This window comes from Arachis stenosperma, chromosome 2 (assembly GCF_014773155.1).
Source record: "Arachis stenosperma cultivar V10309 chromosome 2, arast.V10309.gnm1.PFL2, whole genome shotgun sequence".
In the NCBI taxonomy this organism is placed as follows: Eukaryota; Viridiplantae; Streptophyta; class Magnoliopsida; order Fabales; family Fabaceae; genus Arachis; species Arachis stenosperma.
In genome coordinates, this window is record NC_080378.1 from 69,487,756 (window position 1) to 69,498,663 (window position 10,908).

General features: G+C 40.8%; 2 non-coding genes across 2 annotated transcripts; both read right to left on the reverse strand.

The window, feature by feature from the left end:
* Positions 1-397: 397 nt before the first annotated feature.
* LOC130963809 (small nucleolar RNA R71) lies at positions 398-501 on the reverse strand. The gene has a single exon (XR_009079929.1). It is a non-coding gene; the product is annotated as a small nucleolar RNA R71 (small nucleolar RNA).
* Positions 502-4,230: 3,729 nt separating this feature from the next.
* LOC130964524 (small nucleolar RNA R71) lies at positions 4,231-4,338 on the reverse strand. Its single transcript, XR_009080614.1, has one exon. It is a non-coding gene; the product is annotated as a small nucleolar RNA R71 (small nucleolar RNA).
* Between the last annotated feature and the right edge of the window lie 6,570 nt (positions 4,339-10,908).

A 10,908-nucleotide genomic window follows, 5' to 3' on the forward strand; every position in this document is an offset into this window, starting at 1 on the left:
GGCAGCCGAACCTAACAACAATAATGCAAGGAGGATGCTTGGTGATTTCACTAAACCAACTTCCAAATTTGATGGAAAAAGCATCTCCATTCCGGCCATTGGAGCAAACAATTTTGAGCTGAAACCTCAATTAATTGCTCTAATGCAACAGAACTGCAAGTTTCATAGACTTCCATATGAAGATCCTTACCAGTTTTTAACTGAGTTCTTGCAGATTTGTGAGACTATAAAGACGAATGGAGTGGATCCTGAAGTCTACAGGCTCATGCTTTTCCCTTTTGCTGTAAGAGACAGAGCTAGAACATGGTTGGACTCACAACCTAAAGATAGCCTGGACTCCTGGGATAAGCTGGTCACGGCCTTCTTGGATAAATTTTTTCCTCCTCAAAAGCTGAGCAAGCTTAGAGTGGATGTTCAGACCTTCAAACAAAAAGATGGTGAATCCCTCTATGAAGCTTGGGAAAGATACAAGCAGATGACCAAAAAGTGTCCTTCTGACATATTTTCAGAATGGACCATATTAGATATATTCTATTATGGTCTATCTGAGTTTTCCAAGATGTCATTGGACCATTCTGCAGGTTGATCCATTCACCTAAAGAAAACGCCTGCAGAAGCTCAAGAACTTATTGACATGGTTGCAAATAACCAATTCATGTACACTTCTGAGAGGAATTTCGTGAATAGTGGGACGCCTCAAAGGAAGGGAGTTCTTGAAATTGATGCTCTGAATGCCATATTGGCTCAGAACAAAGTGTTGACTCAGCAAGTCAACATGATCTCTCAAAGTCTGAATGGATGGCAAAATGCATCCAACAGTACTAAAGAGGCAGCTTGATGAGCGGATAATTTGTACGCTTTTTGGCATTGTTTTTAGTATGTTTCTAGTAGGATTTAGTTAGTTTTTAGTATATTTTTATTAGTTTTTAATTAAAATTCACTTTTTTGGACTTTACTATGAGTTTGTGTGTTTTTCTGTGATTCAGGTATTTTCTGGCTGAAATTGAGGGACCTGAGCAAAAATCTGATTCAGAGACTGAAAAGGATTGCAGATGCTGTTGGATTCTGACCTCCCTGCACTCGAAGTGAATTTTCTGGAGCTACAGAAGCCCAATTGGCGCGCTCTTAATGGCGTTGGAAAGTAGACATCCTGGGCTTTCCAGCAATATATGATAGTTCATACTTTGCCCAAGATTTGATGGCCCAAACCGGCGTTCAAAGTCACCTTCAGAATTCCTAGCGTTAAACGCCGGAACTGGCACCAAAGTGGGAGTTAAACGCCCAAACTGGCACAAAAGCTGGCGTTTAACTCCAAGAAGAGTCTCTACACGAAAAAGCTTCAATGCTCAGCCCAAGCACACACCAAGTGGGCCCGGAAGTGGACTTTTATGTCATTTACTCATCTTTGTAATTCTTAAGCTATCTTTAGTCTTATGCTATCTTAGATCATGGGGCTGGCCTCACGGCCATGCCTAGACCTTGTTCTTATGTATTTTCAACGGTGGAGTTTCTACACACCATAGATTAAGGTGTGGAGCTCTGCTGTACCTCGAGTATTAATGCAATTACTATTGTTCTTCTATTCAATTCAGCTTGTTCTTATTCCAAGATATTCATTCGCACTCAAGAACTTGATGAATGTGATGATTATGTGACACTCATCATCATTCTCACTTATGAACCAGTGACTGACAACCACTTCTGTTCTACAAGCAAACAAGGCTCTAATGTTTATCTCTTGGGTTCTTTAACCGGAATCTTCGTGGTATAAGCTAGAATTGATGGCGGCATTCAAGAGAATCCGGAAGGTCTAAACCTTATCTGTGGTATTCTGAGTAGGATTCAATGATTGAATGACTGTGACGAGCTTCAAACTCGCGATTGTGGGGCGTTAGTGACAGACGCAAAAGAATCACTGGATTCTATTCCGACATGATCGAGAACCGACAGCTGGATAGCCGTGCCGTGACAGGGTGCGTTGAACATTTCCACTGAGAGGATGGGAGGTAGCCACTGACAACGGTGAAACCCTTGTATACAGCTTGCCATGGAAAGGAGTAAGAAGGATTGGATGAAGACAGTAGGAAAGCAGAGAGACGGAAGGGACAAAGCATCTCCATTCGCTTATCTGAAGTTCTTACCAATGAATTGCATAAGTATCTCTATCTTTATCTTTATGTTTTATTCATATATCATCCATAACCATTTGAGTCTGCCTGACTGAGATTTACAAGGTGACCATAACTTGCTTCATACCAACAATCTCCGTGGGATCGACCCTTACTCGCGTAAGGTTTATTACTTGGACAACCCAGTGCACTTGCTGGTTAGTTGTGCGAAGTTGTGTTTATGCCATGGTATTGAGCACTAAGTCTTTGGGGCCATTACTAGGGATTATTTGAGTTGTAAAAAGAAGTGATCACAATTTCGCATACCAAGTTTTTGGCGCCGTTGCCGGGGATTGTTTCGAGTATGGACAACTGACGGTTCATCTTGTTGCTTAGATTAGGTATTTTTCAGAGTTCTTAAGAATGAATTCTAGTGTTTCAAGGTGATGATCTTATCATCACCAAAGCTAATTGATTCTCATCAATTTAGCTCTTGAATGCAATGTCCTGCTGAAGCTTGGCTATCCATGTCTAATTCCTTTAGACTGAAGCTTTAGACTAACATTGCATGATTCCTGGAATTCTCATTAAGAATTTTGATACCTTTATTTTCTTTTCCACTTAATTTTCGAAAAATCCAAAAAAATTACAAAATCATAAAAAACCAAAAAAATATTTTATGTTACTTGTTTGAGTCCAGTGTCTCATTTTAAGTTTGGTGTCTTGCATGCATTGTTTATTTGATCTTGGTTCTGTTTTCAAGTCAATAATACAGGGAACTTAAGATTCAGTACATGCAGCAGAGGAATTATACAGAAAAAGCTGGGCGTTCAAAACGCCCAGTGAAGAAGGAAAAACTCGCATTTAAACGCCAGCCAGGGTACCTGGCTGGGCGTTTAACGCCCAAAAAGGTAGCATTTTGGGCGTTAAACGCCAGAATGGATACCATTCTGGGCGTTTAACGCCAGGATGGCACAAGAGGGAAGATTTTGTTTTTAATGCAAATTTTTTTCAAGTTTTCAAAGTTTTTCAAAATCAAATCTTTTTCAAATCAGATCTTTTCAATCAAATCTTTTTCAAAATCAATTTCTTTCCTTTTTCAAAGATACTTGCTATCAATTAATGATTTGATTCAACATTTCAAGTATGTTGCCTTTTCTGTTGAGAAATGTTTAATGTTTGAATCATATCTTTTCTTGTTAGCCAAGTCATTAATTTTTTTTAAATCAAATCTTTTTAAATTATTTTTCAAATCATATCTTCTCAATCACATCTTTTTAAAACCATAACTTTTAAATCACATCTTTTTCAAAAAAGTTTTTCAAATCATATCTTCTTCAAAATCTTTTTCAAAATGTTTTTAAAATCTTTTACTTAATTTTCGAAAATTTCTTCCCCTCTTCTCACATCCTTCTATTTATGGAGTAACACTCCTCCTCAATGCACAATTCGAACTCTATCTCACTAAGTTCGAATTCTTCTACCTCTTCCTTCTATTTTTCTGTTCCTCTGATACCTCAAGGAATCTCTATACTGTGACATAGAGGATTCCACATTTTCTTGTCCTCTTCTCTTTCATATGAGCAGGAGCAAAGACAAAGGCATTCTTGTTGAAGCTGACCCTGAACCTGAAAGGACCTTGAAGCGAAAGCTAAGAGAAGCTAAAGCACAATTCTCTGTAGAGGACCTAACAGAATTCTTCAAAGAAGAAGAACCCATGGCAGCCGAAAACAACAACAATGCCAACAATGCAAGGAAGGTGCTGGGTGACTTTACTGCACCTACTCCCAACTTCTATGGGAGAAGCATCTCTATCCCTGCCATTGGAGCAAACAACTTTGAGCTTAAGCCTCAATTAGTTTCTCTAATGCAACAGAATTGCAAGTTCCATGGACTTCCATTGGAAGATCCTCATCAGTTTTTAGCTGAGTTCTTGCAAATCTGTGACACTGTCAAGACTAATGGGGTTGACCCTGAGGTCTACAGACTTATGCTATTCCCTTTTGCTGTAAGAGACAGAGCAAGGATATGGTTGGACTCACAACTTAAAGAAAGCCTGAACTCTTGGGAAAAGATAGTCAATGCCTTCTTGGCAAAGTTCTTTCCACCTCAAAAATTGAGTAAGCTTAGAGTGGAAGTCCAAACCTTCAGACAGAAGGATGGAGAATCCCTCTATGAAGCTTGGGAAAGATACAAACAATTAATCAGAAAGTGTCCCTCTGACATGCTTTCTGAATGGAGCATCATAGGTATTTTCTATGATGGTCTGTCTGAACTGTCCAAGATGTCTTTGGATAGCTCTGTTGGAGGATCTCTTCATCTGAAGAAGACGCCTACAGAAGCTCAAGAGCTAATTAAAATGGTTGCAAATAACCAATTTATGTACACTTCTGAAAGGAATCCTGTGAACAATGGGACAAATCAGAAGAAAGGAGTTCTTGAGATTGATACTCTGAATGCCATACTGGCTCAGAACAAAATATTGACCCAACAAGTCAATTTGATCTCTCAAAGTTTGTCTGGAATGCAAAATGCACCAAGTAGTACTAAGGATGCTTCATCTGAAGAAGAAGCTTATGATCCTGAGAACCCTTCAATGGAAGAGGTGAATTGTGGGAGAACCCTATGGAAACACCTATAATTCTTCATGGAGAAATCATCCAAATCTCTCATGGAAGGATCAACAGAGACCTCAACAAGGTTTCAACAACAATAATGGTGGAAGAAACAGGTTCAGCAATGGCAAGCCTTTTCCATCTTCTTCTCAACAACAGACAGAGAATTCTAAGCAGAACCACTCTAACTTAGCAACCATGGTCTCTGATCTAATCAAAACCACTCAAAGTTTTATGACTGAAACAAGGTCCTCCATTAGGAATTTGGAGGCACAAGTGGGACAGCTGAGCAAGAAAATTACTGAACTCCCTCCTAGTACTCTTCCAAGCAATACAGAAGAAAATCCAAAAGGAGAGTGCAAGGCCATCAACATGGCTAAATTTGGAGAGGAGGAAGAGGCAGTGAACGCCACTGAGGAAGACCTCAATGGGCGTGCACTGACCTCCAATGAGTTCCCTAATGAGGAACCATGGGAATCTAAGGCTCAAAATGAGACCATAGAGATTCCATTGGATTTACTTCTGCCATTCATGAGCTCTGATGAGTATTCTTCCTCTGAAGAGGATGAGTATGTCACTGAAGAGCAAGTTGCTAAATACCTTGGAGCAATCATGAAGCTAAATGACAAGTTATTTGGTAATGAGACTTGGGAGGATGAACCCCATTTGCTCACCAAAGAACTGGATGGCTTGTCTAGGCAGAAATTACCTCAAAAGAGACAGGATCCTGGGAAGTTTTCAATACCTTGTACCATAGGCACCATGACCTTTAAGAAGGCTCTGTGTGACTTAGGGTCAAGTGTAAACCTCATGCCTCTCTCTATAATGGAGAAGCTAGGGATCTTTGAGGTACAAGCTGCAAGAATCTCACTAGAGATGGCAGACAATTCAAGAAAACAAGCTTATGGACTTGTAGAGGATGTTTTGGTGAAGATTGAAGACCATTACATCCCTGCTGATTTCATAGTCCTAGAGACTGGGAAGTGCATGGATGAATCCATCATCCTTGGCAGACCCTTCCTAGCCACAGCAAAGGCTGTGATTGATGTTGATAGAGGTGAACTGATCATTCAAGTGAATGAAGAATCCTTTGTGTTTAAGGCTTAAGGATATCCCTCTATCACCATGGAGAGGAAGCATGAAGAGCTTCTCTCAAATCAGAGCCAAACAGAGCCCCCACAGTCAAACTCTAAGTTTGGTGTTGGAAGGCCACAACCAACTTCTAAGTTTGGTATTGAACCCCCACATTCAAACTCTAAGTTTGGTGTTGGGAGGTTCCAACATTGCTCTGAGCATCTGTGAGGCTCCATGAGAGCCCTCTGTCAAGCTACTGACATTAAAGAAGCGCTTGTTGGGAGGCAACCCAATGTTATATTTTATCTATTTTCCTTTGTTATTTTATGTTTTCTGTAGGTTGATGATCATGGGAAGTCACAAAATCAATTGTAAAAGCAAAAACAGAATGAAAAATAGGAAGAAAAACAGCACACCCTGGAGGAAGATCCTGCTGGCGTTTAAACGCCAGTAAGGGTAGCAGTTGGGCGTTTAACGCCCAGTCTGGCACCATTCTGGGCGTTTAACGCCAGAAAGGGGCACCAGACTGGCATTAAACGCCAGAAAAGGGCAAGAACTTGGCGTTAAATGCCAGAAATGGGCACCAGCCCGGCGTTTAACGCCAGAATTGGCACATAGTGCATTTTCGCACAATACTTGGTGCAGGGTTGAATTTTCCTTGACACCTCAGGATCTGTGGACCCCACAGGATCCCCACCTACCCCACCACCCTCTCTCTTCTTCTTCACCCATTCACCAATCACCTCAACACCTCTTCCCCAAAATCCCTTCACCTATCAAATCCCATCTTTTTCTTCACCACTCACATCCATTCTTCATTAAACCCCACCTACCTCACCATTCAAAATTCAAACCAATTTCCCTCCCAAACCCACCCATAATAGCCAAACCCTACCCCTCTCCTCACCCCTATATAAACTCATCTTCACTCCTTCATCTTCACACAACCTAAACACTACTTCTCCCCTTTGGCCGAACCATAAGCCACCTCCCTCTCCTCTATTTCTTCTTCTTCTACTCTCTTCTTTCTTCTTTTGCTCGAGGACGAGCAAACCTTTTAAGTTTGGTGTGGTAAAAGCATTGCTTTTTGTTTTTCCATAACCATTTATGGCATCCAAGGCCGGAGAAACCTCTAGAAAGAGGAAAGGGAAGGCAAAAGCTTTCACCTCCGAGTCATGGAAGATGGAGAGATTCATCTCAAGGGTGCATCAAGACCACTTCTATGAAGTTGTGGCCTTGAAGAAGGTGATCCCCGAGGTCCCTTTCAAACTCAAAAAGAGTGAATATCCGGAGATCTGACATGAAATTCGAAGAAGAGGTTGGGAAGTTCTTACCAACCCCATTCAACAAGTCGGAATCTTGATGGTTCAAGAGTTCTATGCCAATGCATGGATCACCAAGATCCATGATCAAAGTGTGAACCCGGATCCAAAGAATTGGCTTACAATGGTTCGGGGGAAATACTTAGATTTTAGTCCGGAAAATGTAAGGTTGGCATTCAACTTGCCCATGATGCAAGGAGATGAACATCCTTACACTAGAAGGGTCAACTTTGATCAAAGGTAGGACCAAGTCCTCACTGACATTTGTGAAGAGGGCGCCCAATGGAAGAGAGATTCAAGAGGGAAGCCGGTTCAACTAAGAAAGCACGACCTCAAGCCCGTGGCTAGAGGATGGTTGGAGTTTATCCAACGCTCAATCATTCCCACTAGCAACCGGTCCGAAGTTACTATAGACCGGGCCATCATGATTCATAGCATCATGATTGGAGAAGAAGTAGAAGTTCATGAGGTTATAGCCCAAGAACTCTATAAGGTGGCGGACAAGTCCTCTACCTTGGCAAGGTTAGCCTTTCCTCATCTCATTTGTCACCTCTGTTATTTAGTTGGAGTTGACATAGAAGGAGACATCCTCATTGATGAGGACAAGCCCATCACTAAGAAAAGGATGGAGCAAACAAGAGACCCCACTCATCATGAAATCCCTGAGATACCTCAAGGGATGCACTTTCCTCCACAAAACTATTGGGAGCAAATCAACACCTCCCTAGGAGAACTGAGTTCCAACATGGGACAACTAAGGGTGGAGCACCAAGAACACTCCATTCTCCTCCATGAAATTAGAGAAGATCAAAGAATCATGAGAGGGGAGCAACAAAGACAAGGAAGAGACATTGAGGAGCTCAAGCACTCCATAAGATCTTCAAGAGGAAGAACAAGCCGCCATCACTAAGGTGGACCCGTTCTTTAATCTCCTTGTTCTTTATTTTCTTGTTTTTCGAATTTTCATGCTTATGTTTATCCATGTTTGTGTCTTGTGATCATTAGTGTCTTAGTGTCTATGCCTTAAAGTTATGAATGTCCTATGAATCCATCACCACTCTTAAATAAACAATGTTCTTAATTGAAAAAGAGAAGAATTGCATGAATTTTGAATTTTATAACAGATTAATTATTTTGATGTGGTGGCAATACTTTTGTTTTCTGAATGTATGCTTGAACAGTGCATATGTCTTTTGAATTTGTGGTTCATGAATGTTGGCTCTTGAAAGAATGATGAAAAAAGAGACATGTTACTGAGGATCTGAAAAATCATAAAAATGATTCTTGAAGCAAGAAAAAGCAGTGAATACAAAAGAAAAAAAAAAGAAAAGAAGCGAAAAAAAGGGGAGAAAAACGAAAAAAAGAAAGAGAAAAAGAAAGAAAAAGAAAGAAATAAAGTTGTGATCCAAGGCAAAAAGAGTGTGCTTAAGAACCCTGGACACCTCTAATTGGGGACTCTAGCAAAGCTGAGTCACAATCTGAAAAGGTTCACCCAATTATGTGTCTGTGGCATGTATGTATCCGGTGGTAAAACTAGAAGACAGAGTGCTTTGGGCCACGGCCAAGACTCATAAAGTAGCCGTGTTCAAGAATCATCATACTTAACTAGGAGAATCAATAACACTATCTGGATTCTGAGTTCCTAAAGAAGCCAATCATTCTGAATTCCAAAGGATAGAGTGAGATGCCAAAACTGTTCAGAGGCAAAAAGCTAAAAGCCCCGCTCATCTAATTAATATTGATCTTCATAGATGTTTTTGGAATTCATTGCATATTCTCTTCTCTTTATCTTATTTGATTTTCAGTTGCTTGGGGACAAGCAACAATTTAAGTTTGGTGTTGTGATGAGCGGATAATTTGTACGCTTTTTGGCATTGTTTTTAGTATGTTTCTAGTAGGATTTAGTTAGTTTTTAGTATATTTTTATTAGTTTTTAATTAAAATTCACTTTTCTGGACTTTACTATGAGTTTGTGTGTTTTTCTGTGATTTCAGGTATTTTCTGGCTGAAATTGAGGGACCTGAGCAAAAATCTGATTCAGAGACTGAAAAAGATTGCAGATGCTGTTGGATTCTGACCTCCCTGCACTCGAAGTGGATTTTCTGGAGCTACAGAAGCCCAATTGGCGCGCTCTCAACGGCGTTGGAAAGTAGACATCCTGGGCTTTCCAGCAATATATGATAGTCCATACTTTGCCCAAGACTTGATGGCCCAAACCGGCGTTCAAAGTCACCTTCAGAATTCCTAGCCTTAAACGCCGGAACTGGCACCAAAGTGGGAGTTAAACGCCCAAACTGGCACAAAAGCTGGCGTTTAACTCCAAGAAGAGTCTCTACACGAAAATGCTTCAATGCTCAGCCCAAGCACACACCAAGTGGGCCCGGAAGTGGACTTTTATGTCATTTACTCATCTTTGTAATTCTTAAGCTATCTTTAGTCTTATGCTATCTTAGATCATGGGGCTGGCCTCACGGCCATGCCTAGACCTTGTTCTTATGTATTTTCAACGTGGAGTTTCTACACACCATAGATTAAGGTGTGGAGCTCTGCTGTACCTCGAGTATTAATGCAATTACTATTGTTCTTCTATTCAATTCAGCTTGTTCTTATTCCAAGATATTCATTCGCACTCAAGAACTTGATGAATGTGATGATTATGTGACACTCATCATCATTCTCACTTATGAACCAGTGACTGACAACCACTTCTGTTCTACAAGCAAACAAGGCTCTAATGTTTATCTCTTGGGTTCTTTAACCGGAATCTTCGTGGTATAAGCTAGAATTGATAGCGGCATTCAAGAGAATCCGGAAGGTCTAAACCTTGTCTGTGGTATTCTGAGTAGGATTCAATGATTGAATGATTGTGACGAGCTTCAAACTCGCGATTGTGGGGCGTTAGTGACAGACGCAAAAGAATCACTGGATTCTATTCCGACATGATCGAGAACCGACAGCTGGATAGCCGTGCCGTGACAGGGTGCGTTGAACATTTCCACTGAGAGGATGGGAGGTAGCCACTGACAACGGTGAAACCCTTGCATACAGCTTGCCATGGAAAGGAGTAAGAAGGATTGGATGAAGACAGTAGGAAAGCAGAGAGACGGAAGGGACAAAGCATCTCCATTCGCTTATCTGAAGTTCTTACCAATGAATTGCATAAGTATCTCTATCTTTATCTTTATGTTTTATTCATATATCATCCATAACCATTTGAGTCTGCCTGACTGAGATTTACAAGGTGACCATAGCTTGCTTCATACCAACAATCTCCGTGGGATCGACCCTTACTCGCGTAAGGTTTATTACTTGGACGACCCAGTGCACTTGCTGGTTAGTTGTGCAAAGTTGTGTTTATGCCATGGTATTGAGCACCAAGTCTTTGGGGCCATTACTAGGGATTATTTGAGTTGTAAAAAGAAGTGATCACAATTTCGCATACCACAGCTTCTGAAGAAGCTTATGATCCTGAGAACCCTGTAATGGCAGAGGTTAATTACATGGGTGAACCTTATGGAAACACCTATAATTCATCATGGAGAAATCATCTAAATTTCTCATGGAAGGATCAACAAAAGCCTCAACAAGGCTTTAATAATGGTGGAAGAAACAGGCTATGTAATAACAAGCCTTTTCCATCATCTTCTCAGCAACAGACAGAGAATTCTGAACAGAGCCCCTCTAACTTATCAAACATAGTCTCTGATCTGTCTAAGGCCACTTTAAGTTTCATGAGTGAAACAAGGTCCTCCATCAGAAATTTGGAGGCACAAGTGGGCCAGCTGAGTA